The following is a 20,627-nucleotide window of genomic DNA, read 5'->3' on the forward strand; positions in this document are numbered from 1 at the left end:
GAGATCATGCCCTGAGCCAAAATCAACAGTCAGATGCTTAACCAACTGATCCAGCCAGGTGGCCCTTTCCTTATATATTTCTATAACACTTAAAAGCATTCAAGAAAAGGGGGAAACGATAAATTACAAATACATAAAACAGGAGAATGGTTGCATGGCAGGGACAGCTGATTTGCTAGCAAGATGCAGGAGGCCCTCTTGGGACCCCGGATGGTCACAATAACCAACAGACCAAACCCGAACTTTCAGCTCCAGCCAAAGGGACTCTCCCAGAGACTGGCCTTACTCTCCTGCCTCAAAGAAAAGTTCTAGGATGTTCCCACCTTAAGCAAGCAGCAATAAGGACATGGCTGGAAAGGAAAGTTCACCTGAACCAACCAGCCCTGCTGCCTCATTCAGCCTCCCTCGGAGTGGACACCTGCTTCACGGTCTCTCAGCAAGGCCACCTGGGAGAAGAGCCCCACTGTGTTCCCTGGACCTAAGGACACCACCAGCTTCAGTGGCATCATACCCTTGCCAGGGTGGTGAATCCTGATGCCACATCCCTGAGGTGAGCACCAAAGACTCAAGTTGAGCAATCGACCACCTGAGAGCCCCACAGTACCTACAAACGCCAAGCTTCTTCCTGCAACACTCATGCTCCAAATACCGCTCCTTTCTTTCCACATTCAAACCTGGCTTGACCACTCCACGTTAGCTTTCAGCCCAGTTTTGGCAGCTAGCAGCCCACAATGGGCTCTGGCTCGATGAGCTCTGAGGGGGACCCGCGGGATGGCCGCTGCTCCGTTGGAACTCCAGACCAACTAGAGAGACAGCTATGGCCCACCCGGTGGCACGGGGGCCTGCGGCCACCAGAGTGCCACCTGCTCCATCCAACCCCAGGTGCGGGTGAGTTTCTACCGGCGTCCAGTCGTCAAATGGGGCTTTTGGTCTGGACAAGCTTCATGCTAGAAGCAAGCCACGGAGAAAGAGAGGGCCCAGGGTGCTCTGTGATGGGACAGAGGGACCCACAGTGTCACAAGGCTTCAAACAGAAACCTAATGTTAGAGAAGCATTGTGTAAAAGGAAAGCCATGTCCTAAGGCTGAATGGGCAGGGCTCAGAAAAGGCAGTTCCCGCTTCTCCCTTAGTATCTGATGCTGGGCCTGGTGGGATCACTCATAGGGTCCGGTGGTTCCCAGCTGGGGGCCTTCAGGTCCCCAGTGTCCCTCGCTGGGAAGCCTCTGTTCTGTGAGAGAGGGAAGGAGCAGGGGGAGAGGAAGCAAGGAGAAACAACCCTGACCGTCAGCACCTCGGTTTATAGAATGTGTGAGTAGGTATTATTTTATTTAGAGCTCTGCCCCAGTGACTCAGGTCATTGGGGATTTTCAGAACTCTTAAGACTTTTAGACTCTTAAGAGTTTTTCCATGAAGCCAGAGAGCACAACACTATTGATTGAAACCCAATGGTCATTATATTTCCCACATATATATAAATACAAGGACCTCTCTAGAAATCAGCTGCCCTAGCTAATTTTTAATGAGCTGGCTGACCTAACCTTTCTGGGGGGGGATGGGGACACAGGGCCAGGGGGAGCCCACCACCCTCGCCAACCTCTTCAGCCACCCTGACAAGCTAGGTGAACCTCACAGCTGCAGCTCCTTCGCCAGGGTGAGCAGATCCCCGCCGAGAGACCCCTGACTGAGACCGCTGCTCGGTGCCTGGCCAGTGTCCCTTACTGGAGGCAGCATCGCCTCCTGAGGCCAGTCTTCTCTGGTCACCTCCTCTATACAGCACACTCCTCTGCCAAGGTCTGTCACAGTATCCTGTCTCGTGCCTCCGTACCACTAATCGTGATCTGAAATCATCTTTGTACTGGCTTGTCACTAATCCATCACTTGTCTCTCTCCCTGAAATATCTGCTCCATGAGGGCAGGGATCTGATCTGCCTTACTCGCTACTCCCCTGCTAGGGCCTAGGACAGCAGGGACATATGGACATACGGTGGGGGGGGGAGGGGCAAGACGAGGCATTCAGTAAATATTTTTGAAACACTAAGCCCATGGACACGTGATGGGATTTACCAATGTCCATATTCATTCCACAAGCCTGAGATAACACACAAAATCACAGCTGCAATAGAGACTTGATTAACTACAGGACCGGGCACACCAATTTCTCTGAAGGCAACCCCCTACCCTGATGAGGACTTTTTTTTTTTTAAGATTTTATTTATTTATTCATGGGGGGGGAGGGCAGAGACACAGGCAGAGGGAGAAGCAGGCTCCATGCAGGGAGCCCGATGTGGGACTCGATCCCGGGACTCCAGGATCACACCCTGGGCTGAAGGCAGGTGCTAAACCCCTGAGCCACCCAGGGATCCCTGATGAGGACTTTTTTAGGCGTGCACGCAGGCATATATCCCAAGTAGGGCCCATAAAACAGTCTGATTTGTAAATAAAGGTTTCTTGGAGCACAGCTGCCGTCCTACACGGATGGATTCTCTGTGCTTCCTTCTCAGCTACAAGGGCAGCACTGAGTAGTTGCAAAGAGACCATATGGGCTGAAAACTATCTGGAATTTCATGAAAAAGTTTGACAAGGGCACCCAGTTGGCTCAGTTAAATGTCTGCCTTCAGCTCAGGTCAGGATCCTGGGGACCTGGGATCGAGCCCCACATTGGGCTCCCTGCTCAGGGGGGAGTCTGCTTCTCATGCTCTCTCTGAAATAAATAACATCTTTTGTAAGTAAATACATAAACAATCCAACAAACAAATAAATAGAAAAAGTCTGGCAAAGCACGAGCTAGAAGAAACAGAGAAGAGCCGCCTGAGGCTCTGAGCGGGAGCGCACGAGAGCAGCTGCAGAGTTGACATGAGCGGTAATGGTGGCGGGTGTCCCACCTGGGCCTGCGGACGGTGCTCAGTGCCTTGAAGTGTATCCTGTCCTGGGACTTCATTCTCATGACAATACTGTCAGTAAGTTCTGTCGGCTGCTGCTGCTGCGGCTGATGGAGGCCCGGGAATTTGCCAGAGTCCAAAAGGTCAGTGACAAAGCCGGAATGCAAACCCAGCCTCGGGCCTGCGCGCCCCTGAAACCTGCACTTGTGTCCACCGCGCTCTACGGCTTCCACGCAAAGCCCTTTCTAGCTACATCTAGCGGAAGCCTGGGCACGCTGAGGTCTGGTCCGTCTCCCAGAAGACGGCCTGGGCGTCCCCACATCCTCGGGGATGTTTCGGCGGTTCCTTCCACCCACAAGCTCCTTCTCCTTCTCGGAGTTCTACCAATCTGTGAAGACTCAGCTAAGCCCTCCTTCTCTGGGGGCTTCTCCTCAGCTACTAACTTTTTAAATTCTCCCTCCAACCATCACACAAACCATTGGGGGACGGAGGCTGCTTCCTCCTCATACTGTGCGTGTGTGCATCACACAGGCTCCTCAAAACCAAAACAGAACTCTCGGGAAAACCACTGCCTTCCCTCCCCCCGGAGAAGATGCTATTTAGTAGAACCACATGCCAATTCAAAATGCCATGGGACCCCTGGGTGGTGCAGCGGTTTAGCGCCTGCCTTTGGCCCAGGGCGCGATCCTGGAGACCCGGGATCGAGTCCCACGTCGGGCTCCCGGTGCATGGAGCCTGCTTCCTCCCTCTGCCTGTGTCTCTGCCTCTCTCTCTCTCTCTGTGACTATCATAAATAAATAAAAAATTTAAAAAAAAAAACATTAAAAAAAAAAAACAAAACCAAAATGCCAACACTGTCTTTGACTTGGACATCTCTCTTTGACTATGAACAAATCACCAACCTGCAGGCTTTATTATCTGCCCCTGGGATGTTTCTGCCTTCTCTCCCTTTCTAGAACATAGGAACTTGCTTCTCATTTAACTGTGCTATTGAGTTCCCAATTCACCCTAAACCTCCCAACCCTGCCTTCCTATCAAAACACAGGGGCCCCTGGGGCCAGGCGGGATAACAGCTAATGTCACCTCTCCGGGGTTACAGCACATGCTCGTCATCACAAAACCTGTGAAAATGGCTCAGCTCGACAATACTCCTTGGGGAGAGTGGCTGCGCTTGGGGATGTAGTTTCTGGGGCGGGGACACAGGGGGCTCCTGGAGGCCGGTTATGTTCTGTTTCTCCATCCACGTGCTTGATGTGTGGATACGTTCTCTTTGCGAGAACTCATTCAGCTGTACACTTAGGAGTACAGGTATATTCTGTTTTCTGTAGGCATGTTCTATTTTAGTAAAAAGTTCTAAAATACCCTTTGTAGGGGCACCTGGGTGGCCCGGTCAGTTAAGTGTCCGACTCTTGGTTTTGGCTCAGGTCATGATCTCAGGGCCGTGGGATGGAGCCCCACATGCAGCTCCACGCAAGGCCTGCGGCCTCCTTGAGATTCTCTCCCTCATCTCTCTGCCCCTCCCCCTGCACCTCTCTCTCTTTCTCTCTCTCTCTAAAAATAGATACATCTTTCAAATACCCTTTGCAAACACAGTAATACACAATGGATCAGATCTTTTTTTGCAGAAATACACGTCTCATTTTCTTCAGGCAACATCCTTAAAAGGGATCAGCAAGACCATTTCACTAGCAGCAGGACGAATGAAAGAAAAAAAAGGCAAAGCAACTCTCAAGGAGCTAAATAACAAATTCAGGTGAGATTGGTGTTCAAGGACAAATGTGACCCCAAGCCTGGTAGCCCTCAACGCCTGTGGCTGTAGCTGATCTGATTCCGATTAGGAGCAGATACTCTGATTCAGAAAACCAAATGCACTTCATGATTCAGGAATATAAAACAGCTCCCTGAAATACAGCCTACAAAGAAAGCGGGTAACAAGTCCAAATGATGTTGTATAACAAGCCTTAGGTGGTGAGGCACTTAGCCACCTTCAGAACCTTGTAGAAGTGAGGAACTGGCTCTCCCATAAACAAAAAGCTGACCACGATAGACTAAATTTCTGTGTCCCTCCCCGTAAATTTATGGGCTGAAATCTTAACCCGTCGTGATGGCATTTGGAGGTGGGGCCTTTGGGAGGTGCTGAGGTCATGAGGGTGGAGCTCTCAGCTAGGGATTAATGCCCTAATAAAAGAGATCCAGGAGAGCTCCCTTCTGCTTCCCCCTGGTGAGGACCCAGTCTGCCACTGGAAGAGGGCCCGCATCAGAACCCAACCACGCTGGCACCCTATTTTCAGACTTCCAGCATTCAGAATGGTGACAAGTAAATATCTGCTGTTTATAAGCCATCCAGTTTATGGTAGTTTGTTATAGCAGCCTGGACAGATGAAGAACAACTTCCTAAGACGGGGTCAAGCACCCTGCTCAACATTCTATATATGCTCTTGTTAAATTTTCACAACCCTAATTTTATCCCTGCTTTTACAGATGAGAAAAATGAGGCATGGGGAGCTTAAGGCACCTACCTAAGATTAGAGGGTTACTAATTGGCAGGGCAGGCAGCCACGCTCCAGAATCCATATTCTTAACCATGCTGCTCGTCATGCCTTTGGCTGTGATGCACCCAGGGATGGGGTTCCAGTTGCTAGTGTGGGACTTCTGTCTTCCGGCGAGCATTACAGCTCAATAAAATGTGCTTGTCCAACGCATACGATTACAAGAATCTTGACAAGCACATCCGACTCCCTCATAAACGGCAGCCTGATTCTCAGAATGAATCTCTGTCTTCAAAAGATTCATGCTTACACGAATGACAGCATCCATGTCTAGCCCCTTTCTACCGGAACTTTCCATTTATTTGTTGGAACTGCAGGGACAAAGCGCTTGGCCTACCTGAAGCCATCATCGGCCCAGATTAGATGAGAAGGGTCAGCTGTCTTCCTTTCTCTCCCATTATGAAAGATCTATTATTGCTTTTTGACAAAGTATTTGCTTAATCCTGGACTCCTTGAGTAAGCAAAAACCATGCCTCAATTGCATTAGCAAAGCTCAGGAAAAGTAAATAAACAAAACTTTTGTCCCATGTCTGCAATGTTACCTTTAGTTGTGCTTTTAGGAGGACATTTCAGTAAGATCCTTTACGGATCTACTTTTCTTTTAAGCCACATTGATATCAATGAAAGGTAAAATTGCTAGCCTATGCTACTTTTGAGGAATTTAAGTGTCTCTGTGTGTGTGTGGGGGGGGGGGGGTATTTAAATATAACAGTTGATTGAATGGGTTCTCTTCATTTTGGTGTATTGAATTAAAATAATCTGATGACCGCTTTTTCCCCCTCTAAATCATTCCCCGTTTCTGAGACGATCAGGTGAGCCAGGATCTCAAATTAGGGAGAAAAAAAAAAATCCAACCATGTTCCTCAGATGATTTTTCAATTCTGGTTTGATTTTAAGAGAATAGGACCCGGGAGGCCTGGGGGGCTCAGTGAGCCTCTGCCTTCTGCTCAGATCCCGGGGTCCTGGGATGGAGTCCCCTTCGGGCTCCCGCAGGGAGCCTGCTTCTCCCTCTGCCTGTGTCTCTGCCTCTCTCTCTCTCTCTGTCTCTCATGAATAAATAAATAAAATCTTTAAAAAAGAGAGAGAAAATAGGACCCTTTTCCAGATAAAGCTGACTTTCTCACGGACAGTGACATACCCTTAATAGGTAGTAGTTTTTCTACCTGGAATTGGGGCGGTGATGCCTCCTGCAAGGAGCCCCACGCAGCGGGGCGTCTGTGTGCCGCCAAGTCCCGTGGGTCAGCAGCACCCAAGCTACAGCCCTCGGGCTCCTGGGTTCTCGGTCAAAGCGCCCAAACGCACCCATTCCCAGCGCCATCCCTGAGCAGCAGGACTATGCCGGGAACTTTCCGGGGCCAGAGGCGGCGTCACCCCGAACCTGCAGGCGCCCCAAGGTGCCGGCCCCGGGAGGCGGTTGGGGGGGGCGAGGGTCGGGGCCCCGCGGAGTGACGCCCCAGGGCGCTCCGGGGATGCTCACCTGGACCTCGGGCTTCACTGACAGTTCGGAGGCCACGGCGCTCACGTGAGCTGCCCCGCTGCCCGCATCGGCCCGGGGTCACCCAGGGGGAGGGCGGGGTGTCCCCTCCCCCAGCCCTGGGGACCCCCGGGAGGGGCGGGGTGTCCTCTGAGCCCCGGGGACCCCCGGGGGGGCGGGGCGGGGTGTCCCGAGCCCCGGGGTCGCCGAGGGGCAGGACGGGGTGCCCCCCCAGCTCCGGGGTCACCAAGGGGCAGGATGGGGCGTCCCCCAGCCCCGGGGTCACCAAGGGACAAAGCGGGGTGTCCCCCAGCCCCGGGGTCGCCGAGGGGCAGGGCGGGGCGCCCCCAGCTCCGGGACCCCGGGACCCCGGGACCCCGGGGGGCTGGGGGCGGGCCTCGGGGCCGCGGCCGCGCTCACCTTCTTCACCGACAGCGAGATGTTCTCCAGGATGCGGTCCTTCACCTCCGCGGCTCCATGGCGCCGCCGCCGCCGCCCCGCCGCCGGGCCGCTCCCCCCCGCGCCGGGGCCCCGGGGGCCGCCGCAACCGGTGCCGCCGGCCGTGCGGGGGTCTCCGTCGTGCCGGCCGCAGGGGCCCGGCGCCCGGCCGCCCGGCCCTCGCCATCGCCCGGCCACCCTCGCGCGCACCGGCCCCTCGCTCCGCCGCGGCCCCGGAGGCTCCCGACGCGCGGCGGCGTGGAGGAGGGCCGCGGGACTGCGCGGCGGCGGCGGCGGCGGCGGCAGGAACTGATGTGCAGGCGGGGGGCTCCGAGGCGGGGAGGGCGGCGGGGCGGGCGGGGGCGGGGGCGCCCCGGGACGGCCCGGACCCCTCCCCCCCCGGGACGGCCCGGACCCCATCCCCCCCGGACGGCCCGGACCCCTCCCCCCCCACCCCTCCCCCCCGGACGGCCCGGACCCCGGACCCACCCCCACACCCCGGGGTACGGCCCGGCCCACCGTCCCCCCACCCCGGGACGGCCCGGACCCCTCCCCCCCACCCCTCCCCCCCCGGACGGCCCGGACCCCCCTCCCCCCCCCCCGACGGCCCAGCCCCGCCCCCCACCGCAGCGCTAGCCCTCCGCGCGCACCCGCACCGACCCCAGCGGGGCCCGGGGCCCTGCACCGACACCGCCCCCCGCCCCAGGGACCCCCAGCGACCCCCAGGGACCCGGCGCCCCGACCCACCTACCCAGACACCCCAGCCCTGCGGCCTCCCCGCCCCAGTCCTAAACTTTCAGGCCATTTCCCTGGGGCTCCTCCCCGCCCCCCCAAACACACCCTCTGCGCTTCCTTCCATCGCAGCACCCTCTCTGGTTGGTACCCACATCCCAGCTGCTCGGCGGGTGGGACCACTCCCCCGGGGCCCCAACTTGCTCAGCCCTGAACCCCACGCGCACCCCTCTCCAAATTCCCCGAGAGCCACCTGTGTGGGAAGAGTTTTCAGTCTCCTGCCTGGCTCACTTAGCTAATTTGGTCCCCAAATAAATAGATCCTAATGCATCTGCTAGTCCCTCTTCTTTTTTTTTTTTTTTTAACATTTATTTATTTATTTATTTATTATTTATGATAGACATAGAGAGAGAGAGGGGCAGAGACACAGGCAGAGGGAGAAGCAGGCTCCATGCAGGGAGCCCGATGTGGGACTCGATCCCAGGACTCCAGGATCGCACCCTGGGCCAAAGGCAGGTGCAAAACCCCTGAGCCACCCAGGGATCACCTACACTTTTTTTTAAAAGTCAGTATAGATTCATTTTTTTCACATTATGAAATGGAGATACAATTGACAGATAACGTTAGTTTCAGGGGCACAGCATGATGATCTGATATTTGTATATATTGAGAAATGATCAGTACTCTTTTTTTTTTCTTAAGACACCCCACTTCTCAACTTCAGCTCCCTATATTCCCTCCTCTCTGCTCGCCTACCCGTCCCTCAGCCTCCCAGACCTGGTCATCTCAGCACCGTAATGAAACGCTGATTCTACAGCCTATCCTAGACAGCCCCCACCCCATAGACAACCAAAAGATTCCGCTCCATCCCTCAGTTTCCCCAGGAGAGACCCAAGATGGTGGTAGTTATTTATTTGCTTACGGTTTTATTTTTAAATAAAATGCACCCCCCCCCAACATGGGTTTCCAACTTAAAACCCCAAGATCAAGAGTTGCATACTCCACCAACCGAGCCAGCTGGGCACCTATTGTTTTGTTTTTATGTGGCTGGATAAGTGGGACCAAATTATGTGTCAAGAAGAGGAAAGAGGACGACCTGAGTAACCGCATTCTATCACCACTTCAGGATCTAGGTCAAGAACTCTCAACACTACCGATGATGATGGTGGTAAGTGCTGAGTACTGACTATGTGCCATGCGCTGAACTCAGTGCTTTGCATACATTTGTCTCATATATTGTCACACGACAGGTCCTGTACAGATGATAGAAGCCATTTGTAACCTGAGTCAAAGGTCCCTTTACATTTCTTCGTACTATTGTAGCAGGTGACTCCCCAGGGGCTTTGACCTAACTAACCCTTTAGGAAAAGAAGCAAAGTCTCTAAACTGAGAGCATTTCTTATTAGTACGGAATTCAGGAAAATAAGACAGAACAGCCTCGTGGAGCCGGGCTAGGGTATGTGACAGGTGGGGAAGAGGCTGCAGTCGCTGGGCAGGTAGGGGGAAGGCTGAGAACAGAGGACGGGTTACTTCGAATGAGGAAAGAAATAGTCACGTGTCCAAAGGTGTTTGGGGCAAGGCAGAGGTAAGCTGCTTGAACGACCAGTCTGATAGCTCCGCGGCACCTGCTTCCCCTTGCACCTGGACCAGGGTGCCTACAGGCCCTGACCTGTCACATGCAACTCTGGCTCATGAGAATCCATTCAGCCCAGAGTGGAACCCACAAGCCTTGTGATTCTTCTTTGCTGTTAAACAGTAAGACATCTTCTGGGCAGCATCTTCTGCTGGGTGCCGCCTTCCCATAAATGACTACTCATGGCTTGGGCACCTGACGGCTTCAACTGACGTATCATTGCTTGGCTACATACCTGTGATGTAAGGTGGTGGCATGCCTGCCATACTGTTTTCTTTCTTTCTTTTTTTTTTTTTTTTTTAAGATTTAGTTATTTATTCATGAGAGACACAGAGAGAGAGGCAGAGACACAGGAGAGGGAGAAGCAGGCTCCATGCAGGGAGCCCGACGGGGGACTCGATCCCGGGACTCCAGGATCACGCCCTGGGCAAAGGCTGAGCCACCCAGGGATCACCTGCCATACTGTTTTCATCTTCACATGTGGGGGGATGATGGTCCCATTCAACTTTTTACAACATTCAGGAGGAACATAGGGTCTTCCTGCCTATCGAATTCCTCAGGTTTGCCTGGGTAAGTGGGTGGGGGAAGTGAGGCACATTTTAGTCCCGTAAGACTTCTTGCAGGCAACAGGAGGGGCCGAGTGTGTGTTCACATGCAGATAATTGCCCCACGCCCAGAGCTCAAATGTGGAATTCATCCTTGCCTGTCAAAACCAAGGCAACCCAGGGAGCACCTGGCTGGCACAGTCAGGAGAGCACGTGACTGTAGACTTTGAGGTGGTGAGTTCGACTCCCAGGTTGAGTGTAGAGATTACTTAAGGAAAAAAGAAAAAGAAAGGCAACGCAGAAAGAAACAAAATTAAAAAGCCCCAGGATGCCTATCGGGCCTGTTATAGGGAGCCACTGAAGCTCATCCATTTATTGCACAAGACTGCTGATCATGTGGGAAGTGCATGAGACTCTGAGGCATCAGGAGTCAAAAGCTTCAGTTGACTCATGCTAAGGCCTCGGGCAAATCACTGTCTTAGTTTCCAAATCAGAGCCACAGGAAAAATGACTTTTTCCTCCTTTTTTTTTTTTTTTAAGATTTTATTTATTTATTCATGAGAGACACACAGAGAGGGAAAGAGAGAGGCAGAGACACAGGCAGAGGGAGAAGCAGGCTCCATGCAGGGAACCTGGTGTGGGACTCGATCCCGGGACTCCAAGGTCACGCCCTGGGCCAAAGGCAGGCACCAAACTGCTGAGCCACCCAGGGATCCCCTCTTCCTTTAAATATGGTCCCGACCTCCGTCTCCCACTGCCCAGCTCCCATTGGGGCGAGGGATGAAATTGGGTAGGAAGGAACATCCTAGAGAGTCCACAGACATGGCCACCGGGTCTTTACTCTTCTTTCCAAAGTTGTGTGCTGCCTCAGAGAGGAAAAGGGTAGGGGAAAAGTCTGGCAGCTTTACCCACCCTGCCATATCCTTAAAAGGTCATCGGACCTGGTCATTTATTTTTATTTTTTTAAAAGATTTTATTTAGTTATTCATGAGAGACACAGAGAGAGAGAGAGAGAAAGAGAGGGAGAGGCAGAGACACAGGCAGAGGGAGAAGCAGGCTCCATGCAGGGAGCCCGATGTGGGACTCAACCCCGGGTCCCCAGGATCACGCCCTGGACTGAAGGCGGCACCAAACCGCTGAGCCACCCGGGCTGCCCCTGGACCGGGTCATTTAAAAAACAGGGGCACCTGGATGGCTCAGTAGTTGATGGCTGCCTTCGGCCCAGGTAGTGATCCCAGGGTCCTGGGATCGAGTCCTGCATTGGGCTCCTCGCAGGGAGCCTCCTTCTCCCTCTGCCGTCTCTGCCTTTCTGTGTGTCTCTCATGAATAAATAAATAAAATCCTTAACCAAAAAAAAAAAAAAAAAAAAAAAGAGCTGGTTGTACATCAGGGCAGTGCTCAAGGTCTTCTAGTTCAACGCCGGCACCCACAAGAGCAGACAGCTCTAGGACTGGGAAAATCCAAACAAGGCAGCTGTAGTCGAGGTGGTTTTATTTTATTATTTTTAAATTTTTTAATTATTATTTTTTAAAGATTTTATTTATTTATCTGAGAGAGAGAGTGAGCGAGAAAGAGAACACGAGCAGAGGACGGAGAGGGAGAAGCAGACTCCCCCACTGAGCGGGGAGCCTGAGCTGGAGCCCGATCCCAGGACCCCTGGATCATGACCTGAGTCAAAGGTAGATGCTCAACTGACTGAGCCACCCAGGTGCCCTTTTTATTATTAATTAAAACTTTTTTTGGTAATCTCCACATCCAAGGTGGAGCTTGAACTCACAACTCCAAGATCAAGAGTCTCACACTCCACTGATGAAACCAGCCAGCTGTGTCTAAGCGATTTTATTTTAAAATGTTGAACATCCAGGGGCACCTGGACTGGCTCAGTCAGAAGAGTGTGTGACTCTTGATCACATGGTTGTGAGTTCGAGCCCCACACTGGGTATAGAGATTACTTTAAAAAAATAATTTTAAAAATGTAAAAAAATATGTTGAACACCCAGTTCCTTCCTCATGACTGTCCAGTCAGCAAGATGGGTTGGTGAAAATTGGGAAGTTGTTCAACCTCTGAGTTTAAAAGCCTCTGACATGTCACAGCGTCTGGATGACATCCAGACTCTTCTCTGGCCTCCGAGGCCTTAGCTGATCTGATCCAGCCTTTCTAGTCCCGGTGTGTGCCAGGCCCTGCCAACCTTCCATTTCTCAAACACGCTGGCGTGGTCACATCTGAGGGTCTTTGCTAGGACACTCTCCCCTCGTGTGGCAAAGGCCCTAGTGTGGCGGCAGCTGTTCACCAACATCTGCCCTCCTCACAGTGACAGCATTATAGCCGGGCACAGCGCTAGATGACATCTCCCGGCCTCCTTTGTGGTAGGCCTGGGTATATCAGCAAGTTCCCTCTAACGGAACGCAAATAGAAATAAAGTGACCCACTTCTGGGCTGGGCTCCTGAGCAAGTGGGTACTCCTTCTCCACGCTGTCTCTTCTGCCACCAGGTCTGATGAAGCAAAGGGGATGTCTGACTTACAAGATGTGAAGAGCGTGGCTTCCTGCATCACTGCAGAGAGGAGAACCGCCCATCGACCAGGAACCCTTGTCTTGGGCTGTAACATAATCAAGATAAAAAACTTGTTTTGTAGCGGCGCCCGGGTGGCTCAGGTGGTTAAGCATCTGCCTTTGGCTCGGGTCATGATCCCAGGGCCCGGGAATAGAGCCCCGCATGGAGCCCCGCATGGAGCCCCACATCGGGCTTCTTGCTCAGCAGAGGGCCTGCTTCTCCCTCTGCCTGCTTGTGTTCTCTGTCAAATAAATAAAATCTAAAAAAAAAAAAAAAAAAAGTTCCTTTGTAACAAATTATTGAAAATTTTGGCCTCTTTTTCCCTCCATCTAGCCTAACATAATATAACCCGAATCCTCACCTGGGAGGACCCTTCTTGTCAGTTAGGTCTTGATTTAAATGTTAGCTTCTCAGAAGAACTTTCTCCTTGCTTGCTCAACATTAAGTAGCCTCTAGTCCTTTCCAACGTGCAAATCTACTAAATTTTTGTTTTGAATTTATTACTACCTGTCATGCTGTTTGTTGTCACTCTTCAAAGAGACTGCTATAGGGTAGGCTCCCTGGGAATATGCTCAGTTCATGGAATGTCTTCGCAGCACCAATTCAGTGTCTGGCACATGATTTTTCAATGTTTGTTGAATCCATATCTTCTGATTAATTTTTAATCCAATAGGGATGCAGAAAATCTTTATAGCTGGCTGTAGAAGTAAAAGGATGGGAGAGAACTAGGACCCAATAGAAGCTGCCTCTCTTTACATCCGATTTGGGCTTTTCCATTCTAGAAGGTAAGGGATGAGGAAGTATAGTCAAAGCCCATACAACCATTAGCTGAGGGATGCTGTTTGCCAATATCCCAAATTAGTGGCATATGTGCGTATAATAGAAAGTACTACTTTGCATGGAAGCCGCAAACTTACTAACCCCAGAATGTCATCTGTATTTTAAAATCTACTTTAACCTCGGGACACCTGGGTGGCTCAGTGGCTGAGTGTCTGCCTTCAGCTCAGGGTGGGATCCCGGGGTCCCGGGATTGAGTCTTACATCAGGATCCCCGCAGGGAGCCGACTTCTCCCTCTGCCTGTGTCTCTGCCTCTCTCTCTGGGTCTCTCATGAATCAATAAAGTCTTTGAAAAAAAATCTACTTAAAAAAAAAAAAGATTTTATTTGTTTATGAGAGACCCAGAGAAAAAGAGAGAGAGAGAGAGAGAGGCAGAGACATAGGCAGAGGGAGAAGCAGGCTCCATGCAGGGAGCCGGACATGGGACTCGATCCTGGGACCATGGGATCACACCCTGGGCCAAAGGCAGATGCTCAACCGCTGAGCCACCCAGGTGTCCCTACAAAAAAATCTACTTTAAACTTAGACTCAGCAGTCATCCTAGGCCAGAATTCCTAAACCTGCAAGCTGACCGTAGTGGCCTCACTGGGCCTCAGACACGGTTCTGCTATGTCCCTCCACTTACAGTACAAGCCGTGGGGCCCTTTGAGATGAGAAACCGAAGCAGCATAATGGTGCTCGTGGATTTATTGACTCAGCGCAGCGACTACTACTCACCAGCACAGTTCTAGGCACTCGGTGTAGAGCAGTGGGAGGGACAGGCACAGGCCCCCCCTCACGGGGCTTGCATTCTAAAGGGAGGGGAAGACAGCAGCAGAAGTGAAATGCAGGTAGGCTGGGCAGTGGTTAGCATGGTGGAGAGGAATGAATGGAAGTGACTAGAAGGGGGTGGCAGCTTGAATTTCAGATCAAGAGGCCAGGGAAGGCCTTTGCGGGAGGTGCTATCTGCGTGAAGACCGAAGGAAGGGAGACAAAGGCACAAGGTGTGGGAGGAAGGGGCTTCCTGAGGAAGGAAATAAGCAATTCAAAGGGCCTGGAGTGGGAGGGAGCAGGTGAGCCGGGGAGGCAGGGGGGCCCAAGAGGAGCAGGAGGGGAAGGCAGCCAGGTGAGCAGGGGCCTCGCACGCTCCAGAGGACTTCTGCTTTTACGCCAAGTGGGATAGGGACCCACTGAAGGGTTTTAAGGAGACGTGTGCTCCGCTTTAACAGAATCATGCTGGCTGCTGTGCTAAGGAACAGAATGCGGGCAGGGGCGCCCGGTGGCTCTGTGGGTTGAGTGGCTGACGCTTGATTTCGGCTCTTAGGGTCCTGGGACTGAGCCCCTGATGGGCTTCGCGCTCAGCGGGGAATCTACTTGAGGATTCCCTCTCTCCCTCTGCCCCTCCCCTCCTCAAATAAACAAATAAATCTACTTTTTAAAAGATTTTATTGGGACGGCTGGGTGGCCCAGCAGTTGAGCATCTGCCTTTGGCCCGGGATTGAGTCCCACATTGGGCTCCCTGCATGGAGCCTGCTTCTCTCTCTGTGTCTCTCATGAATAAATAAAATCTTTTTTTTTAATTTATTTGAGAGAGAGAGAACACGAGTCGGGGGAGCAGCACAGGGAGAGGGAGAAGCAGACTCCCCGCTGAGCAGGGGACCCCATGCAGGGCTCGATCCCAGGACCCCAGGATCATGACCTGAGCCGAAAGCACTTAACAGACTTAGCCCCCCAGGCACCCCTGTATTTCTACTTTTAAATGAATATCTTGCTCTTTCCTTATATTTTCCTCCTCCAAGCCATAGATTCCTGTCATAAACCCCCAATGCATTTACTTCCCTGATACCTTTTTTTAAGTGATCTCTGTACCCAACATGGGACTTGAACCCACAACCCCAAGATCAAGAGCCATAGGCTCTTCCAACTGAGCCACCCAGGCGTCCCCACTTGTTTCTTTTTTTTTTTTTTTTAAGATTTTTTAATTTATTTTTGAGAGAGAGAGAGAGAGAGAGAGAGGATGCAAGCAGAGGGAGGGGTGGAGGGAGAGGGTAACAGACTTGATGCTAGGTATGGAGCCCAACATGGGGCTTGATCCCACCACCCAGAGACCATGAGCTGAAACCCAGAGTCTTAACTGATTGAGCCACTCAGGAGCCCCTGTTCTCATCACTCTTTTTAGATAGGCAAGGAACCCTAACAGAACAAGGGGGATATGTCTAAGCAACTCCCTATATACACCAGCTTCCCAGGTATGTTCCAGGTACATTGAAATCTTCTCAGGTAAAGGCCCCACAATACAAATCGCTCACATAGCAATGATTCCACGTTGGCCAACACCTAAGGTGTTTCCAAGTTACTCATTAATTTCAAAATGGTTGATTGTAAGTCACAGTTTTTTTCAAGACGTATTTATTTTAGAGAGAGACAGAGACAGTGTGCTCGGAGGGGCAGAGGGAGGGGGAGGAGAGAAGCGGACTTCCTGCTGAACACAGAGCCCAACATGGGGCTCCAAGCCCACCACCCATGAGATCATGACCTGAGCAGAAGTTGAGAGTCAGACACTTAACAGACTGAGCCACCCAGGTGGCCAAGTCACTTAAATTAAAAAAAAAAAAAAAAAATTAAACACACAACATTTCCAAGCTTTAGGATAGACAAGAGATTGCCCTGATACCCTCAGCAAGAAATTGATTCTCAGTAGTTCAGAATGAGGGGGTCTCAATCTGTGACTATATAACTGGGAGTCAAGACAAGGCTCCTGTGTCCCCACCAGACATTAGAAAGTGGATATTTGGGCAGCCCAGGTGGCTCAGCGGTTTAGCACTGCCTTCAGCCCAGGGCGTGATCCTGGAGAACCCAGATCAAGTCCCACCCCGGATCGAGTCCCACATCGGGCTCCCTGCATGGAGCCTGCTTTTCTCTGCCAGTGTCTGTGCCTCTCTCTCTGTCTCTCATGAATAAATAAAATCTTAAAAAAAAAAAAAAAAAGAGGGGATTCCTGGGTGGCTCAGTGGTTTAGCACCTGCCTTTGGCCCAGGGCGCGATCCTGGAGTCCTGGGATCGAGTCCCACGTCGGGCTCCCGGTATGGAGCCTGCTTCTCTCTCTGCCTCTGTCTCTGTCTCTGCCTCTCTCTATGTCTATCATAAATAAATAAATCTTAAAAAAAAAGTGGATATTCTTTTTGAGACAAAAGCTGGGTTAGTTGATGTCTTCCTACTGGGCACAGAGCTGGTCTACATTTCTCAGCCTCTCTTTGAGCTAGGTGTGGCCAGTTACTGTGGTTTTCGTTGATTTTGTGTGGGAAGCGATATGTTCCATTTCCTGGTCCCACCTATAAAAGCCACTTGAGCTTGATCCTCTCTTCCATTATTTTCCAGTTGAATGTTTAAGGCCAGGGCAAACTTGGAAGCCAGGTGAAAAGGGCAGAGCTGCTCAAAGCCAGTTTCCTGAATGATAGTGTCAAGAGTCTTCCTACCTCCAAGGACTTGAACTCAGTGTGGGCTGTCAAGGAGAAATGAGGTTCTGTTGTGTTAAGCTACTGGTATTTGAGTTGGGTACCTTCCAGCAGTTAGCCTCTCTCCATACCAAAATTGGTACTACTTTTATTCACCATAAAACCCTAAAAGAGGCCCTGTCTTGATAGTCAAGGAGGATACGGATATAGGGAGGCTAGAAAAATGGAGGTGCTTATTGTTCAGAGGGTGAAACATCTGGTAAACCTCTTTGGTGGCACCTTGGATGGTTGACCCATTACATATGGACCCTGAAGCTCAGGTCTCCAAGGGAGGGTTGGAAAAGGTCTGGTGGGTGTGTTGACTTTTACATTATGAGAAAGAACCAAGTTTATGAAAGAACTGGCTTGTTGCAAGCAGAATGGAAAAGGAATGGTGCCAAGACATTTGGGGTCTTGAATTTAGGGTTGTTCCAGTAAATTCCTTGTTCTGGGCTTCAGATAGTAAGAGCTAAGTTTGAAACAGGCTTTGAATACCAAGGCCCAGCAAGACTCAGCCCTGTGGCAAAAAAAAAAAAAAAAAAAAGAAAGAATATTAAGTTTTTCTCATTCAAATCTATTTCAGATTAACTCTCAGTGCCACAGAGAACAGACTGGCAGTGAGAAAGCAAAGCAGTGAATCATGCTTGGGGATTGTGTACATGAGAGAACCCGAGTGTGGTCCCTGGCAGTGCAGGATTGACTGGAGCAAATAATCAGAAGCCCCTTAAGTGTTACTGAGTAAATTGTTTTGTCAAAGAAACTACAGATCCAGAGTTCAAAAGCCAGGGACTTTTCTGAGGCTTTAGACAACCCCAGTCCCCAGGCCTGGGCCAGCGGCAAGCTGAGAGCTGCCTAGCCCCTTAGGAAGGCCGACGGAGCCTGCTTCAGGTGGGGCCGTGGACAATAGATAAGGGAGTCCCTGCCACAGAAGGTCATTAGAAGCAGAGGAACTTCCCCAACCCCTTCGCGGGTGGTTGCATTTCCCTCTTCTCTTTTCTGAATGGGATTTGCTATTGCAGTTATTCTGTCCCTGAGTCAACACTGTTTGGGGCGGGAGCACGAGTTCAGTTTCCTAGACCATAAGGAGCCACAATCCAGGCCTGAAGGAAGACGGGGCATCATGGGGGACTCTGGGCTGGGGTCGGCTGAGCGCCGGGACGGGACACAGGGCCACCTCCTTGCAGGGGCCGGGGGCCGTGTAAGGGGAGGTTGAAGCGCCGCCAGGGGACACCTGTGCACCACTCACCTGGGCACCAGGGTAGCTTAGGTGCACAGCCTCCCTGCACGCCGCACCCAGCCAGGGACAGACGGCACCGCTTCCAGGCCTGGGAGAAAAGCTTCCATGAACAGCCCTCGTTCCCTCCTCCTGGAGGTCAGCGGGATGCTGGTGGCCAAGGCTACCTTGGAAGCCACGTGTTGAAGCGGAGCCCTGGCAGCCCAGGCCCTGAGTGGGCGGAGCCCATCGGACTGTTGGGATTGGCCAACTTCTAGAAACTGCATTCAGCACTCTCCGATCCTTTATGTGACACAGTGACACATTGTGGCTTGTGTCTAATGAGCACTTAGTATGGTGCCAGGTGCTGTGCTAAGCACTTCACCTGTATTAACTTGTTTAATCCCTACAACCATCCAGATGGTCGTTTTTGTAGATGAGGAAATGGAGACACAAATAGGGTAGGGAAACTCCCCCAAGGTCACATGGCCAGTAAGTGACAAAGTGACCTGGCTCCAGAGGCTGGTCTAACCACAACACCCTGTCACAATGTTTATGTCTGTTACTGTGCAACGGCTGCCCACGCGGTCGGACCCGCGTCTCGGTCACGGGCACGCAGCCATGCCCCTCAGGGCTCACCTGGAAGCCAACTGTCATGGCTTGGACATGCCCATTTCTTGGGAGGTCCTGGTGGATGGCTACACATCACGGCGTCTGGGTACCATTTAGAGGGGCGGCGGGGGCGGGGGGGGGGGGGACAAGGACAAAGTAATCATCAATCATCTCAACTTGAAAGAAATTGATCAAACAAGAGTCTTATGATAAAAACTTTATTGTCTTAAATATCAAATGTTTTACACATCACTTTTTCTTCAGAAAGTTCCTATTAAAAAAAGAAAAATAAAGTGTTTCGATTATTTAGGGCTGACTTAACATTTCAGTATGTGACAAAAACTCAAACCCAAATGCATCTAGTTCACTCAGCTGCAGACAGGTCCTATGTCCAGCCCCTGAACCAAGGGCACAGTGCAGCCAACTGTGGGATTCCTGAGTTTGGTTCTCTTAAGTTCTCAGAGTTTTCCCAACTCTCAAAACCAAAGCACTATGGGAGTGACTAAGCTATCGGCAAGCCTATTTTGCCAATCTGCCTAGTTTCTTAAAAGATGCAGTAGTCTCAAAGCTTAAAGAAAAGTCAGAAAAGCAACACAGGAGCAATTGCAAGAACAAATAAAGGAGGGAGGGGGGGAGAAGGGTTTCTATTTGCTAAGATTTGCCAAATATGGCTACAAAACTGGTAAACAAACCTTACTCGAGAGCGAAGGCCATTAGCCCAACTTGACATGAAGACGAGATTTCGAATAAAAACACGCAAATCCATTTCCGTTGTAGGTGCACAGTGGGAAAAAAAAAAAGCAATATAATATGTTGAACTGCTCTGAGTGCCTCACTATTTCGAAAGGATGATCGAGAGAACAGACAATGGAGTATAATCATTCGGAGAGAAAGGTGTCGGGACACATCAACTCAGAAAGCTATGGGGCCTTCAGGGAAAGAAAAAGAAGGCTGGTCAGCGTCAGGTCATCTCAGGCTCAAGGGATCTGGAAACCGACTGGCTGACCTCGGTAGGAGGCGGCCCCAGGTCTCCTTCCTTCAAGCCACAGATGCCTTCATTCAAGGTCGTGTGTAAAGCAAACTCTTGGTCAACAAAGTCTTTTCCCATCAGACATGGATTTTCCCGGGGAACAAGATCCAGCATGCCCCTTCCCCAAGTCAGCTAAACAAGAACCTTCTACGTAAAGAAATACGGTTCTGCAAAAATTCTAATTTTGTGTCCTACGCCCCCACCCCAGGTCTTCTGTCAGCTGCCTAACTTTTTTAGGTAAAAGAAACATTCTCTAACTCCTACAGCCTTGAACCGTTTTTCTCCGATTTCATTCCTTAAGATTGTGCCCTGAAGCTTACCAGCTATGTCCTCTCGCCTCTTACAGCCCCCAGAGGGTCTAGATCACCAGTCACCAATACATAAACGACAAATCTGTGGGATTTTTCCTGATTGGAAGCCTCAGAAGTCACTGGGAGTCAGGCCCAGAAACTCTACCTGCAAGCCTCAGGATTACAACATAAGTGGTGACATTTTAAATAATGGGTTGAAGAATGTCCTTTTAATGGAGCTATCCTGTCCAAGACTTGGGAGAACCTTGAATCCTCTTGTAATAATTCTGCCCCCCACCTGGCCCCATCGCTTGCTATGTTTTCTGCTCTAGATTCCCATTTCCACATCTTGGGCTCAGCTGCTTTAA

The 20,627-nt window shown here is 51.3% G+C and overlaps 1 protein-coding gene across 1 annotated transcript in view; it reads right to left on the reverse strand.

Annotated features, from left to right (window-relative positions):
• PLEKHM2 (pleckstrin homology and RUN domain containing M2) overlaps positions 1 to 7,412 on the reverse strand; it is a 38,418-nt gene extending 31,006 nt beyond the window's left edge. Inside the window, exon 1 of the mRNA XM_038531903.1 lies at positions 7,322 to 7,412. The gene's annotated coding sequence lies outside the window, so the exon portion shown is untranslated. The remainder of the gene's footprint in view (positions 1 to 7,321) is intronic.
• Positions 7,413 to 20,627: the final 13,215 nt, after the last annotated feature.

Source organism: Canis lupus, chromosome 2 (assembly GCF_011100685.1).
Source record: "Canis lupus familiaris isolate Mischka breed German Shepherd chromosome 2, alternate assembly UU_Cfam_GSD_1.0, whole genome shotgun sequence".
In the NCBI taxonomy this organism is placed as follows: domain Eukaryota; kingdom Metazoa; phylum Chordata; class Mammalia; order Carnivora; family Canidae; genus Canis; species Canis lupus.